Here is a 12,381-nt window from a genome sequence, read left to right on the forward strand (position 1 = left end):
GTCTAGTGGGAAGAGTCCCTGAACATGGCAGAGGATGTTGGGACTAAATGATCTTTGAGGTCCATTCCAAACCCTTAATATTCCGTGGTTTAATGTGTTTCAAGATGACATCAGTAGACATGATAAGAATTTCCTCCATCCGTAGCTAAGCAGCTGCTTCTGTATTTATGAGAAACATGGGTTTCTAAAGTGTCCTGGACACAGTGAATGGCACCACACCGAGTCTGGGAGCCTAAGTGGATGGTACAACTGTGTGTTAACAGTATGTCTTTGTCAAGAGAGTGTTAAACCAAACTGTGAAGCTCCTCTGAGTTATTCACATCAGGATTCATTGCCTCTAAGTGCATGAGCATTGCCTTGAAAACGTCGATTAAAGTGTGGCTTTTGTAAGAGCATAGACATCTTTCTGTAATTGTGAGCTTCACAGTAGTAACCAGACAACTTGGAAACAACACTGAGAGAAGAAGAGGGTAGAAACTGAAAGAAAGGAAATTACATTGTTGAGCTGTGAGCTGCTTGGAAGATGTGTGAAGGTATTTGGTCTGACTTATTGAGGGATAGTGAATGTGAACCTATTTGCAGTCTGCAAACAAATTTAAGCAAAACTATCTACTCTAGATAACTTTAATGTATGATGATAAAACATGAACCTCCTATCAAATTTGCATCACTTATATGTGGATTGAAAGTGGGGCAGTCATTTTTTCTTTCTGAGATTATGAAATTGATGATACAAAATCATACCAAAATTAGGACAGGTTTCAGAAGAGTAGTGTTTTGGAGTCAGTTCTTATTTATTCCTGAAGACTGGAATTGTATTGCTGGAGCAGTGTTGTGAAGGAAAATAACAAGATTTATAAAAGAAGTCATACAAAGTTCTTATCCTTTACACTAGTATCAAGAGTTAAACCCATGAAATTCAGTACCTTCATGGGAAAGGAAAGAGAAATGGGAAACAATAGGAAGAAACAGAAGATTTCTTTTCTTTGTGAAATGCTTCACTTGCATTCTGGTTCTTCCAGCTGTTCACCTTTTCTGAAAATTGTCCTTCTCAAAGCTAATTGTCCTTAGTCATGTTACTGCTGTAGAAATTATTTCCCTGTATAATAATGCCTTCCCATGGCCCGACCTATTGAAGTGGACATAAGAAAAGTCAGTGAAAAAGCTCCTCCAATGAAACAGTGCTGACTAAGGATCACTGCCTGAGGAACTGGTTTAATGTGTAGCAGGAACACTGTCTTAGTCAGCTGGGTGGCATCACAGCACTAATATTAATTTTGCCTATATACTTTGCAAATACCATTCCTAGGCATGACTAAATTTCTGGTTTGTTGACATACATGAGTTGTAGTAGAAGGGAGTTTGCATGGGTCAGCATCAGCATGGCTAGTTCTGCATGGTGTGTTAAAGACTGGGACAAACAAAATAGTCTGTGGCGGAGAGAAACCAAATCCAAAGGAGGATTTGATCATGAAATATAAGGACTGATTTTTCAGTCTTGGAAAGTTAGGCTTTGGTGCTGTATTTTACAGCAGTTTTCTTTGCAAGAGGTAAAGGCATCATTGATTTAAAGCCTGAAACAAGGGGACAGTAGAGCTATAGATAGCAAGGAAAGAAAATCACAGGAAGGGAACAAACTAAGGGGAGAAGGAAGGCCTGAATTGGCACCATCTTGCACTAAACTATTATTTTTTAGCTTTTTGTGATTAACTGCAGTACAAGCCTGAGATTTGACAGTTTGGAGTGTTGAAATTTGTTTTTCCCCAGAGCTGCATTATGATTTGTGTTCACTTTATAGAGGCAAGGCACAGTTCTCTGACTTTATTCATGATAGTGGCAGCTAAGTTGACACTCTTAAAAGGTAGGCCCTAGAAAAAGTCTCACTAGACAATTTGGATATGGTGCATAACATGGCTCCATACATCCATTGAAAGAATTCTAACAGCAGGGTAAGTGGTCACAGAGAGAAAAGGGAATTGAATACCAAAATACCTATTACCAAATTATGCATATCAGGATGGCCAAAGCATTTTAAATTGTCCAATGGATTTTATGTACTTTGCTTGAAAGGAGAGAAGCTTCCACTAGAGACTGAGGCAGCCAGAATTTCAAAGACAGACTTCCTGAAATGAATTTACAGTGCTGCTGAGAGGGGCCTGTTTTCAAAATAACTTGCAGGTCTCACACTTGTTGCATCAGCATGATGATGAATCAGCATACACTAAGCAAGAAAATTACCATGACAGTGTTTGCTGTCAGTTTAAGTAGGTAGGTCCCTCAGCAAAGAAGAAAAGCCTGAGTCATTCAAAGACACAGAGTTGCAGCGGCTGCTAGTTTATTACTACTGACAGGAGTCTGGGCTGATTTGGAGGGATACTTTCCCTGCTAGTTACATGCATATGCAGTGATGGTGTGAAAACTGTAATTATATCACCCCCTCCATACAGCCAGGAGGACAGGCTTGGTATAGGCAGGGTAGATGACAGCCAGATTTGGTAAAGATTGCATGGCTATATTGAACATCTCTTGCTTTTTCTGACACATCTGTTCTTCTCAGTGTTTTGGCGAAGAATGTTTGGCTAAGCACCTAAGTGGTGTTTCTCTATTTAAATGCTTTATTCCTGCTTTGGAGCTGAGCACAGTTTGCTTCCTACCTCTGAGAGCCTCTGTTTTTGAGCTAGTGAGAGGCTGCAGGCATGTTTTTCCTCTTACCGTTTCTTCTTGGGAAGGTTGCAGGCTAAGATGGAGGAAATATAAAACAACATGTTTAGGAAAGAGATACATGATTGTGTACAGTATGTGAGCATACTACCAATTTTTTCAGCTTTTTTGTTGAGTAGAAAATTTGAGTTCCAGGATTTTGCATGATTGCTTGCAAATCAATCCTGGGCTCGGTCTGTCATGTACATTTGTATAAAGTTCTGAGAAGAGATATCTCCTGTGCTTCCAAATTCAAAGGTCCCCAAAAGAATCTGTGAATGGCAGATGATACTCTTTGCTCTGCTGCTTCTTGTGCCGTGAATCTTTGCGGGAAGGTGAAAAGCATTTTGCAGAGATCAAATTGTTCTTCAGAAAGGCCAGTCTCTGTATGTATCAGACAGGTAGTGTCAGTCTTCTATATTGAATAAAAAGGCAGCCTAGGAATGCTCACAAACACGGTAACCTTTGGTTAATCTGCTCCTTTTATAAGCTCAAGCCAACCTTTTAATTGTCAAACACTCTGGCTGTGTCACCAGCAAGAGTGATACAATGTGTATGCAGAGGTCTGTATAGAGGGCACAGGACAGCAGCTATCCTCAAGCCTTCGGTTTTTTTCTCTTCTCTGAGAAGTTTTGTGGTTTTTGTTTTTTGGGGTTTTTTTTATTATTTTTTAGACGTTTTCAGCAGTCTGAATTCCAGCATTAGAGCAGAGAAGATGAACAGAGAAAAGTTGGTGAAAAGGGAGCTTCAACCATATTTTGCTCCATTAGCACTTTGGCCTAATCATTTCTACCAGTTCTGACCTCAAATTGGGATGTGGAGATATTACACAGAATAGGATCACATGAAGTGAAGCATCATTGCCTATCCAGAGCAAAGACAATTAATGTCTCTTTGGGTAGAAGATGAGCAAATATTCACCTTGCTCTTAACTTTAGGATATTTAAATTCCAAACTGGAGAGTATTTGTTCCTACATCTAAAGGCACACGTGCTCTGGGAATTCATAATAGAAAGAAGATGGTGGTAGTTTTTTTTGTTTATTTGGTTGAGTTTTTGTTGTTGTTTTGTTGTTTTTCTTTGCAATAATTTCTAGACTAAAATTTTTCAATCAAAAATCTGCTAATGCTTCTGCTATCTACTTTGGCAAATAATGTGCTGATCCACCACCTTTTCTTTTTCTGTCCTGTCCTTAATAGGGCTGAAGGTTTCTCTTGGGCCTGAGATCCAAGACTTGGCATTGGTTTAACTACTTAGATCTCTCTCTTTCTAGGAGTTTTTACTGACTGGAAGACACCCTTGGCTATGCTTCTCTTTTTACTTTTAAAAAATTTGAGTAGCAGCTAATCTGCTGCTAATGCAGCAGAACTCTTAAGTTTCACTGATCTTTAGTAAAGCTAGTATTCCTTCTTTTTGTTTTTTGTTGTTATTTGGTATTTTGTCATGAACAGGCTGCTGTTCACAGACACAGCATGTGTAACAAAGGAAATTGATGTTCTGTATGAACATTTTTCATAGAGGAATGCTGCTGTCTGGGCTTGTTTCTTACTATATTTTTACCTGAGGGAGGGAGAACAAGGAAGAGCAGTGTCACAGGAGCAAGCCACAACTCAGCTTTTCACACTCAGCAGATTCAAAACAAGAGTTTATCCTTACTGCATTCTTCCTCAGGCTTAAACTTCAGACATTCCAAGGCTCACTTTCCTTGGTTTGAGCTCACTGAGATGCTTCACAGAACACATTCTCTTGTAGGGTAATTAGATTCTCTCTGATCAGCATTGTGTCTAGCCTCTGTAAACTTAATTCCTAAAAGCAGGAAAGTCTAGTAAGGAGCATGACAGGAGATTTGTCGTAGTGTATTTAAATACTGACAAGTTTCTGATTTTTCCTTCAGTGCCATGATACTTCAGAGTTTATGTGCTTAAACCTTATGGTTTAGGTCTTGTAGAGTTTTTAATAAGAAAATAGGTGGAGGAAATATTTATATGCTAACTTCTCACTAGCTTGACAGGTAAAGCTTGTGAATTGTAGTATATTAAATATGTGGGTACAAATGGCAAGAGGAGAATTTTAAGTTGTGACCCTCTACTGTGAGGGTGATGAGGCACTGGAACAGGTTGCCTAGGGAGGTTGTGGATGTCTCAACACTGGCAGTGTTCAAGGCCGGGTTGGATAAGACCTGGAGCAACCTGGTCTAGTGGGAGGATGGCAATGGGGTTGGAATGAGATATTCTTGAAAGTCCCTTCCAACCCCTTAATATTCTGATTCTGAAACAGTCCCAAAGAGAATGCTTTTTAGTAAGTTAATGTGTTATCTGTACATGTCAGTGCATGGCATCAATGTAAGATGAATGTTGGCAGGAATGGTAAGAAGACAGGTGGTTTGTGGCATCAGGAAATCAGATGATACCTGAAAAGCTGTCTGAAATGTAGCCTCTGCCACAGAAATCTCTGCAAGTCTCTGCTTTTGATATTTGTGGTGTGAATCTGTGGGTACCTATGACAGTGACAGGAGTTCCAGCACCTTCCAGGGATCTACAGGCTTTGAAGATTGCTCTTTCCATGAAAAGACACTAGGTGTGGGACTAACAGCGAGGCTCATGAACAGAGATGTCAGCCAGTGCCAGAAGACACCAGTCCTTCACCTGGCACAACAAAACTCACAGCTGCCCTTTATTGAACATGCAACATCTCTAACACAGATGTTTCAATCCTTTGCTTCTTTCCCCCACGGCCTGATGCTTCTCCCTGCTAGGGAGGTCACTGTTTCTTGAGCCTTTACTTCTAGGGTTGATCCTTCCCTTGTGATACCAATTCAGGACACCTCATGAATTGGAAACAAGTTGCTCCTTAATGGGTTCTGTTTCGTGCCTTTGCTTATGAACAGCTCTTACAAAAGCACTGCTGCTGCAGCTTCCTCTAGCCTTGCTGGATGCACCTCTGCTGTTTCTATCTGGTGTCCTCAGCACAGGCCCTCCATTGCACTTACCAGTGCTGTTGGAATGTGAGGTTTGTTTGCACTAACTTCGGAGCTCACTGGAGGGATAGATTCAGGCATAGGTATAGTGTGTGCTTGTGTGCCTGCATCTTTTTTCCTGGTTGTTTCTAAGAGATTGTTATGCTTGTTTTGTACCAGGAGTGGACAGAGGCAGTAGCATTTTCTGCTCCTGTTTTCAATGTGAATAATGGTGTTTTGCCTAGAAGAACAGTTTGTTCAGACAGACACAAGCATTTCCTCGTTTCAGACAGGAGTTCATCCGTCTTCAGTAGCTTACACCAACATCTCCGATGACACACTGAGTGGCTTTCCCTTTTCCCCCATAAGCCACTCAAGAAATAAGCCTTATGGGGGAGAGACCAATATTCCTTCTGCATTCCAAGGGTGTGAACAAACTTGCCGGAGTGATATGTTCTCAAAGTCTCAATCTCTACCCTCTATACAGTACCCTTTCCTTCAATGATGTTTAGCTGAGCTGTTTTAAACTTATCTACACAACTGAGTTGGTTATTTGATTTCCCTGAGTGTTGCAGGGGAAACCTGTTCAATTCATGGCTTAAAGCAAATTGGGATCCAAGTGCTTTACTGATCTGTCAACAACATGAAATTAAGCAGCAATCAGTGAAGCGTTGCATTTGAGATCAGCAGTAGTAATACAAGAGGTAAACTCCCAAACTAGACATATGTTAATGAGCACCAGAAGATTTCTAAAACCCTTCTGTAACAAAAGCAGAAGAGATTTCTGAAGTGCTCCAAGCCTTTCCATAGGAAAGATGTGGATTGTATAAAACCCTGGTGAGAACTCATTTATACCCATGGTATAAATTCCTTTCTTTATGTAGTCTGGATGTCCAGATGAATTTACAGGGATGTCTGCAGCTGTGCACAATGTGTGGCCTCCAAGTGCAGGGACAGCTTCCTGGGCACAGGAACTTGGTCTCTAGACATTAAAGATCCAATAAAGTCAAAACCTTGAATTAATTTGCTATACTGAGGTAATATAATCACTAAATGTCCAAAAATAGTTTGTGTGATTCTTGTCTAGATCAGATAGATTTTAGTGATTTGCCTGATGAGAGCTGTCAAAATGCCTTAATGTTCCTGTCTCAGAAGTTTGAGGAAAACCTAATGAATCTTTGTAGCTTGGAGACCTATTCTGTAGGCTAATAGCAACTACCTTGATACCATTGCAAGAAAAAAAGTGGTAGACTTATACTCAGTACAACAAGTAATCAGTCTTACCCAAAATCTCTTGTGTTTTTTCAGAGTGAAGAACACAAAATCCAGATAGTAAGAGATGATGTACTTTTTTTTCCTTAAAAAGGTAATTTACTAGTCAATTGTGAAGGAATTAAAATAGCTGTTGTAAAATAAACAAAGTACATTGTGTTGTTTATGACTGATGCTCTTGGTTATTTGTCATTATGTTCGCTTTTTAAATTCAACAATGTACAGTGGATTTTGTGCATATCATTGCAAAATTAGCCCAATTTGCTGGATAATAGTCTTATCTCTTTGCTAAACAAAAGACTACATAAAATGAATAATAGTAGTATTAGTATGTGGAAAACCTAGTGCTCCAAAAAGCCATTATGAGTACACTTGAACAATAATTACAGGCAGCAATGCCTCCACTCCTTGAAATTTATCATAGAAATTGTAATTACACTAAACTTGATTAGAATCTGGGACAGTTTAGAATGCCATCTACTTAGAGACATTACCAAAACACATCTACCCCCGTTAGAAATAAACCCACAAAAATAGCCCCAAAAAGCTGAAAATATGCTCCTTTTCCTCTGTTTTCATATTTTTGTTTCTGAAAACAAGGTTTTCCCACATAATTATTATTATTATTATTATTATGAGTACACCTATCTGTATGAGCCTCATGGTCTTCAGTTATACAATATAGCAAGGCAGCAAAGCAAAATATTTTGTCATGAGCTACATGTAGTGTTTGGGCCCAGATGCCATATCCAGGGTAAGTGGTATGCAACTGCACACACCCCTCGGCACTATGCAGATCAGTTTTTAACTCCCCTTAGCTTTATTTTTTCTGCTGAAGTCACAAAATAGCATAAATGTTGACCTTTTAACGCAAGCTTGGCGATATGCTTGGGAAGGATTACTTATCTTTAAAATCATGGCAATTTTGTTACATCAGAGTATGAGACTGGTAGTCAAAAAGTACACTAGCCACACCTCTGCACCAGTTTGGGCTATCAGTCAGGATCATGCTATGTCTGTAAGGAAAATAATGGTAAATAATACAAGTGATTCCCAAGGCAACTAATCCCTGGGGGACAACATATGAAAACATTTGGAAATAATTCTAATGACATCAAAGTCAGTAAAGCATGCAGGTGCTTTGTACACCCTCACAGTACACACTGTGAATGATCAATTCACAAGCTATAGAGTTGTAAGCTGAATACAGACTTACTGCTGGACTGCAGTCATTTTTCCTCTCTTCTTACCAGTAAATGCAAATTGTAAATACTGATTGTTCCTTTTGTTTGTATGATGTGTAAGATGACTTGATAAATCTGGGACTAATACTAAGGTGCTCTAGACAACGTGTGCTGGGTTTCCTGCTCAGGGTTTTGGCTTTTTTTAAATGTGCCATGTTCAAAATATATGTCCAACATTGTCTAAACTGGACTGTTTACCATGCTTTAGAACATGTAGGTGAATAAAATGTTAAGTGTTACTTAGTTTTCCCTGGAAATAATTTTGGTTTTGCCAGATATTTAACGACAATTCATTGGTCAATGTCTGATAGTAAGTGATGCATCACTGCAGCCAAGCTCCAGCACAATGATTGTATACTCAAGCAGGGCAGCTGGTGTAAACATGCTTGAGATACTAAATATTATTTTTCTTTGATATAAATGTGAACAACTTTCCATTTAATTTAAAACATCTGAATACTGTTGTTTAATATTGGAAATGCAACTGAGATTTATTTCAGATGTGGGAGACTACCATTGGCAATAGATACACCCTGTTAAGGAAATTTCCAGAAAAACTATTACTGTCCATATGAAGGAAGCACACACAGATAGATTCTTTCTACATTCTTGCACCTTATTTTACTGAATTATAGTTAGTTATTGATCTGGTTTTTGAAATATTCAGAAATTAGCACTTAGGAGAACTATTAGTTAATATTTGTTAAGCTGATCTCTTGTGAGCAAAAAATTTTCACTTGCTTATTGACTCAATCACTATCACTAAAGTCTCTATTACTTCAGAACTGTGATCTGTTCTCAGTTTACTTCTGATTAAACAACCAGTATAATTATCCTAATTTCTAATAAAGTGATTAATATATCAGTTTTTAATATTTTTTTTCAAAGCAATACTGATTTCCCTTATAAAGATCACATAAAGACAAGTATTTCCTATTTTGTAATGACTTCTCCATTTTTATGGATTTAAGGAGCTCTATGAAACTATTATTACTGTAACTGTCGTACATTAGCCTCATTCCTTCTTTTTAAGACTTTGAGAATTTACTTTAAGGTAGGAGTTACTGGGCTCTACAGATCTTCCCCTATTAAGTTTGGGCAGTCATTTTTACAAAGCACTACTTACAGACACTCAGGTCCTGGCTGCTTCCCATTGCTGAGTCTGGTTAGAAGGCTTGTGTGATCTTCTTCAAAGACATACGGTGGCTGTTTGTTTTGTTTGCTGTCCCTGACATTTCTACCATCCAAAATTCAAGGAATCTACAAACAGTCTCATTAAATTCTTGCTAAATAAATAATGTGAATGCAGCAATGGGAGGAGATGATGGTTAAGTGCTGAACTCTGGCTCCAGCACAAAGCAGTACCTGTGTGCCATTCGGCAATGAATGATCTGCATGTGTATGGGGGCGTTTGGTGAAGAAATGGGACTCCCACCCTCTCTGTTGCTCCCATTAATGGACCAGTGTTGCTCTATTGGAATTCAGTGGTGCCCAGAATGGTTGGTATCTGTGCTTCCAAAGATAGTGGATTGGTTGAGGGGGAGGAGGAAGAAAAGAATCTTTCAATAATGGTATCTTAACAGGCAGAGTTTCTATTTCAGTATATCTGGAGGGTTTTGAAATGCCTCACTTTTAAGCTGGAAGTGTATTATATAGCATTGAACAACTCTTCAGAGCTGGGTTAGGTATAGTGTCTCATATTTGTGCAGCCAAATTGCATGTAAATTGACTTTTACAGGTGCTGAGGAAATTTAAGTTTCTATGCCTGCTGTTGGTATTCAGCACTGAAGGCACTTTATTGAAGTGCCTAATATCAATTATGGTTCCAAGTTTGAAAATGTGATCCTTTATGAAAAACGAAACTTATCCTTTACAAAAAAGGGATATATATTCTTTCCTTTGTCAAGGAAACTGATCAGGAAACTGATCCTTTGTGAAAACCAGAAACTTAGCAAGATTATTCTTCCATGACTTTATGAGCATAGTCCCTGGTTGCAGTGTGTTCCATATAACTATTGTGCATTTTCAGCTGAGTATTGCTAGTGGAAAGTGCAAAATTCTATGAAGCAAATTTTTACAGCAGCTCATGATGGATTGAAAAGACTTGATTTCTCTAAGGGGTGTGTGCCAGACAAAAACTGATCAATGGAAGGGTTGAATGCATATTGCTAGTTGCAGGTGCAGTTTGAATTTCTGCAGTATGAGTATAAAATACCGGAAGTATTTACAGAAATATTGCTGAACAGAAAGCAATCAGTTGCTCTGATTGAAGCCATCAACTTACCAGAATAAACCAACAGCGGGAATACCACAACAACTAAAAAAGTGTGTTAACATTGCTGTTTAATTTATAAGATCCTGACAAGAGGGAATCTAAGAATCTTTACATGATAATTTTGTTCAATTCTCTTCAAAGTGCATCCATATTATAGGGAGGCACTATTTTTATGAGAAACTGTAAGAGGCACTGAAATTCTGAGATCCTGTTTTTCACGTCTAAAGAGGAGGGCAAATACACAGGGAGATTTCCCAAAGCACATAGGTTCCAAGCCTCTCATGTATTAAAGAGAAGTTAGGCATGGACTTGGTGTTAAAAGTACTACCTGAATTGTGATTTTCAAGTTGAAATAGATAAATTCGTTTTCAAAGGCCTGCAAGAACAGATTCCCTCCCTCTCATTTGTTTCTTTGCTAGCTGTACAGAATTTACTCAGAAAAAAGATAGAGAAACCTTCAGTACTGAAGGCATTTGAAAAAATATGGTAAGTCAGAGGGAACATGTATTGCAACTATTGGCAAGTGATATACTAGTAGATGGAAGCAGCACAGAGAATGGGACATATTGAAGTAGCACAGAACCATAACATGCTCCCAGCTGGACAGAGATGGGCAGGGAGCTGATATTTAACATCACAGGCCTCACACAGCACCAGTATCTGTTCACTACCTTTGTTTTTAAATATTGATCAAAAGCAAATATTAATGAACTTAAACACCATAACCTGTGCAGATATTACTAGATACAGGACAGGAATGTATTTCAGCCAGGACTGAGCTACTTTGTGAATTGAGTTTGTTCTCCATTCTATAGCTGTCAATGAGCTGGGCAAGTTTTCTAACCTCTGTTCTAGCCAGTGATTGCTGAGTGTTTTAGGGAAACAAATGCCAGTGAGTATAGGAGAGGCAAGGCACCTTACCCTTCATGCTGCCAAAACAAGTCCCACCGACCCTGCCTAGCAATGAACATGATTGAGCTGTGCTATTCTCCTACCCTGTTCTAGCTCTGTGAAATGGCATCAGAGCCAGAAATAGGAAGGGCAATTCCTCACCAGAACAGGATAGCTATTATTGGCTGTGTAACCATCCTGATTTTTCATTTTCATGGGCGATTTTAAGAATTCTTCACTTGGTTATGAACTCTGTCTTGCATGCTGGGTCTAGCACAGTCGGAGAAGAAAACAGTGACATCTGGACATGCCCAGGGAAGAAATTTGAAACAGAAGAAGATGAAAAATTATATTATCTCAGAAAAATTACTGTTTCTGCATTAGTATTATATTAAATATTAACATTAAGACTGTATAGTAATATTTTTACATAAAGAATTATTTATGTCAAGTGTCTGCATTTTTAAATGCATGTTTAAAACTTATCCAATTATTGTTGCACAGTGATCACAGAATCTGCTGCAATTGCTTTATAATATTGTAGCCTTCATTGGTACTGAGCAGTGAGGATTTTAGCTATGAAAAGCTGAGGATTCCCGAAGCCATTACTGCCAATCTGTGCAGTAACCATGACTTTTTAAATAAGGACTGATGTCTTCCTTTGTAACTTTCTCAGTCTTTGCATTTATATAATTAAAAAAGCAATGTAAGTAACCACAATCATTTTCCTTTCTCTCCATTTTCTTTGGTCTTTTTAAATTAATTCTTCTATTTCATTACATAAATCTTTAATTTTTAAAATAATTTACCATAAATCCTAAATGTTTTAGTAGACTATATGACATTTTCTATTAAAAAGCAAAGGAAAACAAAACAACAAAACTAGTTCTAGACATTTCTCCTTGATTTTCTGTATTTTTTTAATTTCTGAACTTCTCTGGTATTTTATTTCTTTTATGAAATTAGAAATGAACCTTTTCCATTTTGCTCATTCATATTTATGTTTTCCAGTTATCAGCGTCTTTCTTTTTACTGCCTCTTTAG

The sequence above is a fragment of the Erithacus rubecula genome (assembly GCF_903797595.1).
Source record: "Erithacus rubecula genome assembly, chromosome: 3".
In the NCBI taxonomy this organism is placed as follows: domain Eukaryota; kingdom Metazoa; phylum Chordata; class Aves; order Passeriformes; family Muscicapidae; genus Erithacus; species Erithacus rubecula.